The 14,753-nt window shown below is 36.0% G+C and overlaps 1 protein-coding gene across 1 annotated transcript in view; it reads right to left on the reverse strand.

Moving 5' to 3' along the window:
- The window catches only part of LOC150108087 (multiple PDZ domain protein-like), an 859,697-nt gene extending 846,668 nt beyond the window's left edge, over positions 1–13,029 (reverse strand). The window contains exon 1 of the mRNA XM_090415962.1: positions 12,879–13,029. The gene's annotated coding sequence lies outside the window, so the exon portion shown is untranslated. The remainder of the gene's footprint in view (positions 1–12,878) is intronic.
- Positions 13,030–14,753: the final 1,724 nt, after the last annotated feature.

Here is a 14,753-nt window from a genome sequence, read left to right on the forward strand (position 1 = left end):
AACACAAAAGTGAATTCCAGTAGGGTCTGGAGGGGGATAGATATAGAAGTAGTGATATTTTTATGCTTTATACTAATGCCAGGAGTATCCAAAATAAAGGCAATGAATTGGTGGTGCTGATAGCATCAGCCTGGCCAAAGATTATTGGGATCTCTGAGATGTCGTTGACAGAAAATAATATAATAACAGGAATTGAAGTAGTAAGGTAAAGCATTTTTCAGCAGGATAGGAGAGGAAAATGTTGTGGTGGAGTACTGCTTATGATAAGTGATGACCAATGTCTTCTAAGAGTGGAGGCTTTGGAAGGCAATGACACCAATGGTTTTGAAAGCATATGGTGTGAGGTAGAGGTGGCCAAGACAGGATATTTAGTGCAGTGTTGCTACAAACCAAGGAGCACAGAGAGTGGGGAGCAGGAGATGTTTAGGCAGTTGAGCTTGGCAAAAAGAGTGATTGTTATGGGAGATTTTAACTACAGCAGTATAAACTGGGAAGAGGAAAATGCATGTAGTAATAAGGAAATGGAATTTCTAGAATTCTTGAGGGACAAAGGTCTTAGGCAACATGTAATAGAGGGAACAAGAGGTTTAAGAGTTTTGGATTTGGTCATAGCATCAGAAGAGCTGATAATAACTGAGATGACATCTCTTCTCCCAGCTGGAGAGAGTGATCATGTGGTTTTGACTTGGAAGAATAGACATGCAGGAGTATCAAAGAAAAGGGAACGTATGTGAAATTATAAGGCAGGTGATTATAATAGTCTTAGATATCAACTTGGAGCAGTTCAGTGGAGGGTAGAATTGGAATGCCAGGATATCATTACTGCTTGAGAAATTGTGAAGGAATATTTGTTAGTAGCAATAGTAAGCTGTATTCCACGAGTGAAGAAGTGGACACAATTTGGTGTAAAGTGGATGACAAACAATATCAAGTAGGAACTGCAGGTGAAAAAGAGATTATGGAAGAGATATAAGGAGAGGGGTGAAGAGCAGATGCCATGAAGAATATGACTCAGGCTAGGAGAGTGACTAGTATGGTGAGGAAGGCAAAACTGGAATATGAGAAGAGATTGGTGCTAAGATCCAAAGAAAATACTAGGCAATTTTTTTTAGCTAGGTGGCTAGTAGGAAGAGAAATGATTGTGGAAGAATGACACTGCGGGATAAAAATGGGAAGTGTGAATGATGCAGAGGACAAAGTGGAGTTGTTCAATGAGCACTTCATTGAAGTATTTCATCCTGGAGAAGACGGTTTTAATACTAGAGGGATAGGGCAGATTCAAGGTTTAGAGGTGCAAGAGGAAAGTGTGTTCCAAATACTCTGGATGTCAGTAAATCTGTGGGACTTTACTGTATTTCATCACAGGTTTTGAGAGAATGTGCTAAAGAACTGACAGCTCTGTTGACCTGGCTCTTCAATGAAAGTCTGGCTGCGGGAAAGGTACCCAAGGAATGGAAGGAAGGTAAAATAGTGCCACTGCATAAGGATGGTAGCAGACGGGATGTGTCTAACTATAGGCCAGTTTGTGTGTCATCAGTAGTTGTTAAGATCTTGGAGAAATTAGTGAGGGACAGTATACAGTGTTGGGCAGATGAGGGTAATGTTATCTGTGAAAGTCAAGATAGATTTGTTACGGTGCTCTTGTTTTAGAAATATGATTGCCTTTTATAATAAAGTGACAAGAGTGATTTGATGAGGGAAAGGCATATACTGCCTTTTTTTTGGATTTTGCAAAGGCATTTGACAGGGTGCCACATGATAAGCTGATATTTAAGTTGCAGCACATGGGTTTAGATGTTGGGTTAGTCAACTGGATTCACGATTGGCTGTCTGATAGGTATCACTGAGTTAATGTGGGGCAATATCAAGGAAGCAGAAGGTTACAAGTGGGGTCCTACAGGGCTCAGTACTGGGACCTGTATTGTTTAACTTCTATGTCAATGACATTGTCAGTGGATTGCAGGGGGATATTCAGTTGTTTGCAGATAATGTGAAGCTGAGAAGGGTCATTAGTAATAATACAGATGTGGTAGCCCTGCAAGAGAATTTGAATAAACTAGACAGATGGGCAAATGAATGGGAGTGTGTCGGTTTAATGCAGCAAAATGTAAGGTCTTGAGGTTTAGGAAATATCAGTGGGAGACAGTATACTCTGTTGGAGGAGCTGTACTGGAGGAAGTATGGGAGAGACAAGAGATCTGAGGGTGATGATTGATAGAAACCTGAAATTCAGGGAACATATTGCAAAGGTGGTGAATGTAACTCAGAGGATTTCTGCAATACTGAGAAGGACGCTGACCTGCAGAGATAAAACAGTTTTCATTCCATTGTATAAGACCCTGATCAGACCACACTAGACTATTGTTCTCAGATTTGGTCCCCAGGATTTTGAAGCGGATAAATTAACTGTGGAAAGGTACAGAGGTGGATGACAAAGATGGTTTCAGGATTGTACAATGTTAGTTACGAGGACTGGCTGAGGGAATGTGGACTGCAGAGTTTAGTAGGTAGAAGAAGGAGAGGTGATATGATCGAGACTTTTAACCTGTTGAGAGGCAGTTACAGGGTCAACACTGAGGAGCTCTTTTGTTTGGTGAAACAGCAGGAAGGAATGATGACAAGGGGCCATCTGTGGAAGTTACAGAAGGAAGCTGTGAGCAAGATGGTGGGGACCTTCCACGATGAGTCTCTTGACTCCATGGAGGCCTGAATAATAATAAAAAAATAATTAGCATAAATTATGAAGAGTCATTTCCAAATTTTGAGATGGGCAGCATTCCTGTACAGATATTTCCATTTCATAATGGAATCTACTTTTATATAGAATTTGTGTTTATTTCCACTTGATACTATGTTATCCATGGTCAGCCAAACTAGACTTTCCTATTTTAAAGAAATAATATAATCCTTATGTTAATGAAGACAAATTTTTTGCAGACCCCTTATGGCTTAATAATTTGTAACTAATGTAAAGGCAGCTAAGGCTGCCTGATTGACGAAGTGGTTAGCATATCCACTCTCCAGCCAAAAGGCTGTGGGTTCGAATCCTGCCTTGGGCATGGATGTTTGTGATTGTCTGTGAAAATACTAGTAGTGGTGGGCTGCAGATGGCATTGGTGTAGATGATGATGGTGGCTGTAGTTGGTGGATTGTGAGTGGTGAAGACTGAGAGTTGTAGAGTAGGTTCCCTCCCTCGATGAGTCTTTGGATTAATAATAAAATTTGTATTATTATTACATGATACCTGGAGGTATCATGTAATAATAATAAAAATATTCTTGTAGTGATTTTTATGACCATATAAAATCCAACAAACAGTTTTTAAGGAAAATACTATCTAATGAAAAATATACTGGGGTGGAACAGAAACAAGAAGCCCAGCCATCCACATCATCTTCACAATAGACCTACTGTAGAAGGTATGCAATCTACTTTTCAATATTTTGTTGATTGAGCTCCTTGCTCTATGATTTTCTTTTATTTTCATACCAACTTTTGTTTGTCATGCAGGGGTGTATAATTTATAAGTCGCTGGCTTTCTTAACATTGAAATTAATTTTTTTCTGAAGTGTCCTAGATTATCTTTCCTAAAATATGTAACCCTATCTATGGAGAACTTTTATTCTGTTAAAAAAAAAAAAAAAATTAAGATTCATTCAATTACATCAACCAGCTTATAGACAAAATAATAAATACCTGTGGTCAACATTCTGAGTCATCTTTTCACATTATTCAGTTTCCATTCCTTTTGTCCAAGGCAAAGGCAATATATTTCAGCCTGAAAATTACAGGCCATCATCAGTGGCAATGGTAGTTTAATACAAACTGGAACATGAACAAAAGATTGATCTGAAACAGCGAGAGCTATACAGTGTTATACATGAAACAACGAAAAGGCATAACTGAGAAGATATTATTTATTAACTATATTATCAATGAGATGTAATTAAAATCAGCCTTTTGGATGATGAATCCTTACATTTATCAGATATGGGCGTTATTTTAATTACACATCATTAACGTTTTAATAATAATATCGCCTCAGTTATGTCTTTGTGTTGGTTTCTGTATAACATCACACAGCTGTCACGGTTTCAAATCAATCCATTGGTTGCGTTCTACTTTGTATTAATCTACCATTTGCCACTGATGATGGCCTGTAATTTTCAAGTCAAAATATATAGCCTTCGAATAAATATTATTCACTTATTTCCTTGTGTTTTCATGTGAATTGAAGAACCTATTATTATTATTATTACCAGGGGCTACTCCAGGAGTCCTTAGACTCATCGAGGGAGGCCCTAAACATCATGTTCACGCAGCTGTTCAACATTCTCACAGTATCTATCATACCTTGCCTTGAACTCGCTCACTGTCATGGCACCCACAACAGACTCTGGCAGCTTAATCCACTCATTTACCACTCTAAAAGTAAAGAACCCAGCTCTAACACCCCTGCTAACCACGCTCTTGCCCAGCTTCCATGGGTGTCCCCTAGTTCTCCCACCACCAGTCCTGATCTCAAAAATATCATCTGAATTAATCCTATAGAATCCTTTTAGCAATTTGAATGTCTCAATCATGTCTCCCCTTTTCCACCTATCAACTAGTTTCTCAACCCACAAATCTTCAACCTGTTCTCATATGGTTCATTCCATAGACCTGCTATCATCTTAGTCACTCGCCTCTGGATCCTCTCAACCTCCTCCCCATCAAGAAGGAACCGAGGTGACCAAATCCGGGCACAGTAGTCGAGATGAGGTCTTATCAGGGCTCGGTACAGAGGTACAATAACTTGTTTTTCTCTGCTCGTCAAGGTATTTTTCAACAACCAAGTGAGTTGATGAGCTGATTTAGCTACTTTCGCAATGTGCCCCCTAAACTTCATCTCCCTATCCACCAACACTCCCAAGTCCCTGGCCTCATCAATCTCTTGGAGTACAGTTCCACCAATGTGGTATACTGCTGCTAATCTTTTCACTCCGAAATGCATAACCTTACATTTTGTCACATTAAATTGACATCCATTCTCCTTAGTCCAGAACTCCAATCTATCTAAGTCATCTTGCAAGACTTTGACATCTTCTGCATTCACTATCGCCCTACCCAACTTTGCATCATCAGCGAACAAATGAACTGTCCCACTTAGACCCTTCCCTATATCGTTAATGAACAGATTAAACAGCAGTGGTCCAAGAACAGAACCCTGTGGCACACCACTAGTCACAGGCCGTTTTTTGGACTCTACTCCTGAATAAACTACTCTTTGATATCTCTCCATCAACCACCCAGCTATCCATCTCACCAACCCTATATCCATTCCCATATGTTGTAGTTTACGGATTAGAATTCCATGTGGTATCCTGTCAAACGCCTTTGCCAGGTCCAGCAGTATTATCACTGTAAACCCATTTCCCTTATCCAGTTCAGCCGTCACCTTGTTATAAAACTTGAGCAAGTTACTGAGGCATGATCTACCCTTCACAAAGCCTTTCATTCAGTCATGTAACAATTTCATTCAGTCAAAGTCCACTAGAACAACACAAAGCTGTAAAGCTCTTTTTTATCCACCAAATTTAAGAAATGACTAAGGCTTTAAAAACTTGTTGAAAGTAGATTCTTTTGCTTATCACAGCAATGATTTTTTTTTTTTTTTAATCGGATTTAATTATCATTTTCTAGATTAAGCCTGAAGGACTGCAATGATACATTACACAAGATTGCCTGCAACTTCAGCAAATAAGATCCTAAAATGCTATTATCAAATACAAAACGCTTGACCTACATATTAGCTTAATCACATGCTGCTTCAGGTAGTTATCGCTGAGTAATTCCAGAAACAATTTCACTGATATACTAAACATTTCAGATTAATTTCCCTTTATTTCCAGCCTATAGCAAAACTTATTAAATATATCATCCTACTAAGGACTGAAGTGGCATTGAAAAACTTCCTTATCTGGTCTACAGAGCAATGTGCTAGATTATCTAACCCTTAGCACAAACAGAGTGCAAACATAAGATAGATAACAAAATACAATGAAAATAACACAACCACAGTAATACTTTAATGTAAAGCACATACAGGGTGTTCGGGATAAATTTGACATATTTATAATTAATTATATTTTTCCGTAAGTTACATGTATTAACACACACTTCTCTTCATTTAAAAGTTTGGACCCTTCTTCATTCATATACAAGATGTCAGAAAGGATGGATAGCTGGAACCCACCTGAATCATGGAAGAGAATAACTTGTATCATGATGATTCGTGCCCGCCATCAAAATAAGGATATTACAACTGCTGCCCAATGCTCCCTGAATACAGTAAAAACAATCAGGCATGAACTAGAGACTTGCAATGGTGACTACGAGGATGTAGCAAGAAGAAAGATCCCTAGCAGACGATCTGATTGCGTTCGTACAGCAGAATTCCTCGCAAATCTGCAGGAACAGGTGTTGAAGAACCCTGGCATTGGAATTCGGGCTTTGTTCGTGGAGTTGCTAACTGTAGTCAAGCCCTGGATAACAAGGGTAGCCAATGGTAGGCCGTATGTATGGCAGCAGGATTCGGCCCCTTGCCACACCTCTGGGAAAAGTCAAAAATGGTTGTCTGAAAATTTCTACGACTTCACCAGTCCAAATGTTTGGCCTCCAAACTCCCCAGACCTTAACCCCATGGATTATTTTGTATGGGGCGCAGTTGAAAAAGACACCAATCGCACTTCCAGTAATACAAAAGCCCAGTTAATGGATAAAATTAAAACAGTTTTTGCGGCCCTTCCCAGGGAGACTGTAGCATCAGCTTGTTCGAGGTTCCGAAGCAGAATTGAAGCTGTGATCGATGCTAATGGTGGTTATTTTGAGTAAATCTTGTTGATAGTATTGTAATTAACTCTGCCTGTAATGTTTTTTTGTCAATTCATTAAATTTAATAGATACAAAGAAGATTTTCTTTTTCCTTACGAAACTGTCAAATTTATCCCGAACACCCTGTATATTTCACAGGTACCTTTAAAGACGGGTAACAAAACATTCAGGCTTGGTATTAAAAAAACTTCCCAGTGACATCACTGCCACCACTATCTTCTTTGACCTGTACTGTGTGGAGGTAACTCCTCTGTCATCATTAGCAATATACCTTTCCCTTTTTTAGCTTCCCATATTCTTGGAATATGCAGTACCCACAGTGATATTGCCCAGTGCATCAAGTATTTTCCCTTTGTTCAAATATGCCTGTCCTAATAGAACAAAGATAGAACAGACTACACTAGTGCCATCTGGCAATAGTATATAAACAGCATAGTGCATTATTGTGAAATAGTCCTATCATTATAAATTCCAGCTGCAGTAATGCTCTGCCATGCTGTATTTAATTCACTGTCCTACTGCTACAATCTCCAAGCAGGGCAATTACATTTCTTACCCATCCTAACCATTCTACATTTCCTAATTCAATACATTCATCCCTTTCACCATGAAGCAATTGCTCAAGATGCAGATGCAAATTTCCTTACTCAGTCCAAATTTGCATGAATGTTTGTGAATACCTTTATCTGATAGATTATTTTCATCATCTGATATGAGACCACTAACCTGCTTATTAGAGCCTAGTGGGGGAAAAAAATTATGTGTCGACTCTAAAAGGAGTTTCCAGAGGTATTAGCCCTTGAGCCGTCCACAGCAGTGGTATGCTATACATCTGAAACCTTACATGGATAAAATTCTCGTGTGTGTGTGTGTGTGTGAGAGAGAGAGAGAGAGAGAGAGAGATATTCTTGGCATATAAAAGTATTTTAGATCCCCCCCCCTTCCTCCCCTCCCCCCCCAAAAAAGCAGGCAAGCAAAGTATAAGCATTTGAAATACTATTATTATTGCATGACCTCTGAGAAGTCCAATGACTCATCATAAGAGAGCACTCCACACAACTCACTGTTTATGCTACTTAATCCTGCATCTACACAAAAATGCTATCCACCATCCAATAGAATCAATAGTATTTTAATCTGTTAATTGTATTCATCCTACAGAAGTATCTAGTCATTATTAAACAACATGGAAGCAAGGTAAAGAACATAGGACCAACAATTAACAAGAAAAACATTAAGGGATAAATAATACTATTTATTTAAGGCCATGCCTGAATATTACAGGCATCATCAGTGGCAACAACAGTTAATTACAAAGTAGAAAATGTGAGCAATGGATTGATTTAAAAAAGTAAGAGCTGTGTGATGTTATACATAAAACAATGCAATGGTATAACTGAAAAAATATTGCAATATTGTAATTCATTAGCAATTAAAAAAAATTATTGATGTGTGATTAAAATAAGACTTTTCCATATCTTAGAGATAGAGAGAGAGTCATTCTGATTTAAGTTCAGACAGTAAAGTAAGGACTGAGCACTTTCTTTAAACAAGCATTCAAATTTATACCAACATAGATGAAGTAAGTATGCTTAGGATCATAAGATGTTGTGGTCTGTATCTATTCTTTGCTGTGGCAAGTCAGATTTTTCAGATTTATTGTTGCTGATGTAAGATTGGTGTTCTTGTATTCTCTTTTCTATGGAGTGTCCAGTTTGTCCAAAGTAAGAATGATGCCAGTCACAAGGAAATTGGTAAAAACCAGGGAAAGTTAAGAGACTGTTTATCTTTTGAAGATGGAAACCATGCTGATAATTAGAAAAGTAGTCACTAAATTGTATTTCTTAAGATTTCTGGAAATGGGTTCTGAATGCCATAAATGTAAGGAATTGGAACGATGTACTGTTTCCTTGTTATTTGAGCTAGCATTATAGGAATTAAAAAGCTGTTGCATGGTCCTTTCTGAGAACCCATTGAATTTCATATATTGTTTGATGTTTAAGAGTTCCTGCTATAATAGTTGAGGTGTAGAACAAACAGTAAGAGCATATTGCAATAAGTTTTTATAATTCCAGTCTTCTGTGATGGATGGTGAGCTATTTGTTCTACACCTCAATTATTACAGCAGAAACTATTAAACATCAAACAATATATGAATCTCAATGGCCCTCAGAAAGGACCACACAACAGGTTTTTAATTCCTATAATCCTAGCTCAAATAACAAAGAAACAGTAAATAGATTTCCAATTCCTTACATTTCTAGCATCTCAGAATTCTTAAGAAATACAATTTAGTGACTACTTTTCTTCCTATCAACAAATTATTAGCATGGTTTCTATCTTCAAAAGACAAATGGTCTCCTCTAGCTCTCACTAGTGTCCACCAAGTTCCATGTGAGTGTCATCATTCTCACTTTGAACAAACTGGACACTCTGTAGAAAAGAGAATACAAGAACACTAATCTTACATTAGCACTAGTAAATCTGGAAAATCTGGCTTTGCAGAGCACAGAATAGATAGAGACCACAACATTCTATGGTCTGAAACAACGCTTAATTCACTGATGTCGGTATAAATTTGAACACCTGTTTAAAGAAAGTGTTGAAGCCTTACTTCACCATCCAAACTTGAATCAGAATGACTGTCTCTCTCTATCTAAGATGTGAGAAAGTCTTATTTTAAATCACACATTAGTAAATTTTTTAATAGCTAATGAATTATCATATCAATATTTCCTCAGTAACATCACTGTGTTGTTTATGTACAACATCATGCAGCTTATCTTTTGAAATCAGTTTATTGTTAGCGTTCTACTTTGTAATTAATTATTGTTGCCAGTGATGATGGTCTGTTAATATTCAGGCTGAAATATATAGCCTTAAATAAATAGTATTACTTATCCCATGTGTGTGTTTTTGTGTTAACTGAAGAAACCTCTAATGGCAGAAGTAACCTCTTAAACAACAGGATTGAAACAATACAATGGTATTCAGCAATACAGAAACAGCTAAAACAAATTTATCAATTTGAAAAACAAAATTGACAAAGGATATTTCTTAATAATAAATATTTTATCAGATGGATAAAGTATAATCTTTATCCATTTGATCATATGTGTAATATAGTTAAACCAAAGACATGCAAAGTTTTGGATTAACATAAAAAAATTACCATACACCTAACCTATTCTACTGAGTTTCATATGAGCAGAAATCTAAAAAAGGTAAGAATACCCCAGAATAATTATGGCTAAGTCTCATAAATGCAATATTCTGGTAACCTTTGTTATTGTTAATATAATTTATCAGAACATTTGCTGTACTAAAATAACCCTTGAAAAGAGGCTACCTGAGATACACAGATGTTGTGCTGGGTAGCTATAAAATGAAATAAACTCAGAAGGATATACATGTGTAGTTATTTTTCTCAAGTTAAATGTTACATGTCATTATAGCTGTCTGCCTGTCATTATTACTATAATTAAAACATTTCATTGTAATGATGACTATCTATTCTAATCACAAAAACATATTAGCTAATGCCCACCTTTGTTATAACAATCCTACCAACCAAATGTTATAAACCTAGAGCATGTTAATATCATAAGCGAGCTAGGGATTAAATAATCTGAAAACCCTGCTCGAAGACCAAACAGTGGTTACGCCAACATTGCTTGCAATAAATAAGATGACTGTCTCAAACCAGATAATGAAAATTATCTACTAAGTCATTCACAAACATCATAGCCACAGTAGGATACAAGCCATGGAAAACACATATATTATCCATTCAGCCCAATATTAAAATTACCTCAACATCAAAGAATTCACAAACAATCCAGGCAATGGAATTTGAACTTGCAGCCTGCAGATTCACCAACAGGCAGCAATCCCATGTAAACAGTACCCAACTTTTCCAGCTGGCCACTTTCCCAAGTACAAAGTGAACTTAGATTTGCTTAACTTCATTGATTAGACAAGAATTGGTTTCAAAACAAATGATACAGCCTCTAACTTATCCTGAACATGCACCTTCTCATGAAAAGGCAGATTTATATAGCTACTTATTTAGAAAAAACAATTATATTTTGTTTTTCTAGGTAGAATTTATCAAAAACAAATTTCTTTTAAATAATAAAAAAAAGAAGTTAAATCAATCACTTTTGCTTCTCTAAAAATAGCAGATGCCTGAAAAAAAAATTCTGATAATCTACTAGTCAGTTCAGAGGGTTCTAAAATGTGCATAAATAATTCACTGAGTAGCACATATTTAGTTTTACAAATGAAGAAAAATACTACACAACTCCAATTTAATCAAGTTTCTAATTTACTTTATCGATTCTAGAGTATTTTTTTCTTTTTAGAGATCTCTTTCTTGATAGAGATTTCAATTTTCTCTCCATTTCCAGACTATTAGAGTATTGTCTTAGGTGAAACATTGCAATGATAACTGAATTTTAAAATGTTTTTTTTTTCCTCCAAAATTTAAATAGGACTAAAAATGGCTTTGATTACTCCCTTTGGAAATAGGGAGTAAGCATTAGCTTGTTTTATTTTATTTTTTAAGTTTCATTTCAGAGTTTTTATAATGCACTTTTTTTACATCCTTTATTTCATGGTCTTTTTTATTTAAAATCTATGAGGAAAATCTGTATAAGTGTTTTGCAAAAAATTCTATTTCCTCATTAATACACTTTCTATTTGAACACTCCTTAACATTAATGTAATCATTTTCATTCATTCTTCCTAAATATCCTTAAATTCTATCATAGACAGTAACAGCAAGAGTCTCTGAAGTATCAATTTTCCTATTTCAAAGAATGTGCAATTTTTATTCCTGTTGTTATGTATAGTATACTCTTTCTTTCTTCAACACTCTTATTTCAAGAACACTTCCAGAACATTCAATTTTTTATATTCTTTGAAGTCAGCTGTTTTTTTCTTTTATAGTTTCCATTCTTTTGCATTCCCTTTCTAGTTTTCATATCACAATACTCATTTAATGTGTCACTCCTGTTAAAGTTTTCATGAACTTGTAAAGTTTATTAAAAGTTCATACCATATCCCTCCACTGACCCTTTTTTTACTACAAGCCAACAAATAGTTAAATGTTACTTTCTCTTCTATAGCAACTATTTTCAACTACTCTTTCATAATTTACTCCATGTGTTTTCCCACTAACACATGTATATCCATATTTTTAGTCCAATTTCTCGTTTTATTATGTAAGCTTTTTTGTATAGTCAATATAGTATCTCAACCTTTCCCCCCCCCCATGTTTCAAAAAATGTTTTATTTTTTAATTACATCATTTATGACAGCTAACCAAAACATGAACACTGGTGATCACCCCCCCCCCCCACAGTTCAAGCTGAATAGTGAAGTAGAATATATTATACTAACCCTAGTTCTTATTGATATACTGTTTTGTTTTTTTCAATGAACTGCTAATCATCATTATTTAAGTTTGGTTGTTAACTATCATTTTTTAGGAAATAACTTTTTTTTCATTTTTTGCAATAGAACCCATTTATATAACTTTAGTTAGTTTATGAAAATTCAGACTAGATGCCAAGCAGTTCGCTGTCACTGTTTGGAGGTGCAAGTGATACCCAATTAAAATGTTTTCCATTTTAATTGGGTATCACTTGCACCTCCAAATGATACCCAATTAAAATGTTTTCCATTTTAATTGGGTATCACTAAATCCTATGCTTGAAACAAACTTAAAATGTCACCAACGTTTTTTTTTTTTTTTACCTTTTTATCAATGCGTCAATAAGAATAGAACATCAAGAATATTTTATGAACATTAAACATTTTTTAAAAAGTGTTATTGTTTTTAAAAAAAAAAAAAAATTGCGGAGTACGATACATTGGTATAAACTCAGCATTCTAAATTAGCTAAAATTTTGCCAGAATTATCATAGCTTATATTAATTGATCCCGTATGAATCACGTTTTGTGGGGTCACCGATCGCTATAATCAAAAAAAAAGTTCTTACCCATTCCACATTCCTATCAAGAATTACATATTTAGGCGCCACTTCCTCAGCCTCCAGCTAGGTAACCAGTCACTGTTCCTATCTCCATTCCACAGTTTCTAGGAACCATCGCATAAGAGTGATGTGAGAAAAAAAGGAAGCTGCAGTCGGAATCAACATTCTTCGTAGTCAAAGTAATATATACATATATATGTGTTTACGATATATACAGGAGGAAATTTATATCATTCGCCACAACCTAACAGCTGACGAGAACCCTTCCACAGAAATGCAAAACTACATCAACTGTAATTTTTAAAGCGCCACTGCTTAAGATAAAGCATGATCAGAAAGATAATCAAAACTCAGTTTTAGAAATAATCCAAAACGTCGATGAAATTTAATGTCTCCGTAATTAAAACGAACATTATCCCATAGCAAGACTATTTAAAATTAATCCGTAAATATGATATGAAATACATTACAACATGGACAATGCGAAGTTATTTATGATGAACCTAACACAGCGCGAACGAAACCAATAAAGTTACCGTTACAACTCTGCAACAAAAGCGCTTTTCTCTCAAAATATTAATGTCCTTTAAAGTAACCATTGTACAGGGATTAATGACATCGTTTTATTAAATGGCTAATATAATTACGACAATTATGCTATCAAGAAAAAAAAACAGAAAATAAATGGCAATGGCAAAAATATCTATATATTGTAACAAGACAGGATACCGCATGATTCAGGAGATCTATTGCCATAAACCTGTTACTTTTTTTATTATTATTATTTGACGATCGAAGCAAATAAGATTATAAAAGCATATTTATTCAATCTGTTTATCTTATATTCAATTTAGCTGTTTATCGGTATTAAAAACCAGAATTTTTTGGGAAGAAAACCCCATCTCCATGTTAGAATAACTAACTAACTAATCAACTTCAAGTGAAACGCAATTATAGACTCCAGAGACGAGAACCATTACCCATACTGTGCAAAAGTTAGGGTAAAAACTCATGCTAATAATACAAGTGACGAAAAATAAACATATGAAATTTCGAAAATAAAATAAATTATTACACAATTGACCAGAAAGTTATAAAAAGTCAAGAAATGTTTACAAAAAACTCGGACAAAAAAGAAATAATAATGATAATCAGAACAAGATTGGCAAGGTAATAATGATAATAATAATAATAATCAGCTAACGCCTATTTGTTCCCGTATAGGGAGTAGGCGAGGCCGTTTACCCTATCTAACGTAAGGAGACTGAGTGGGCAGTTCAATCTCGACTGGTAGCCAATCAGAGAGATAGCTGGCCCAAGGCTATCACTGATTCATCGGTACGCAGTGAAGAAGGCGGCAAGATAGTGCCGCCATCTCGTGGTCCCTAACCCTAACACAATATTTTTAATGTCTGAAAATAGTATGGGTTCGACGGTCGATTTTCTTCAGTTTGCGGGACAAAAAACCCGAGTTTCCTGGAGATAAAACCCGCTAGCCCGTGCCAGAAATCGACTGACTCGGGAACCGGTCGAAAAAAGGCTTAGAAAAATTTCCTCTAGTCGGTGACTAGATTTGAACCACCAAATCCTTTCTTCGTGCGGTCAAGCGCCATAGAGTGCAAACGCCACTTCTACTGAGCTACACAGGCTCTCTTGCCATAAGAATTTGTGACTGTAGCCATGTGTGTGCACAGGACCGGTTTGCCTATTTTTATTATTATTATTATTATTCGTGATACCTCCAAGGAGTCCCAAGATTCATCGCGGGAGGACTCCTACTATACAACTGTCTCCACCACTACACCGAACCTCCACCTATCATCTCCAACAACCGCCCACCACCACAACTAGTATTTTTTGTCTGTAAATTGTGCATGTTCT

The sequence above is a fragment of the Typopeltis vanoorti genome, chromosome 3 (assembly GCF_054136105.1).
Source record: "Typopeltis vanoorti isolate ZY-2024b chromosome 3, IOZ_Tvanoo_1.0, whole genome shotgun sequence".
NCBI lineage: Eukaryota > Metazoa > Arthropoda > Arachnida > Uropygi > Thelyphonidae > Typopeltis > Typopeltis vanoorti.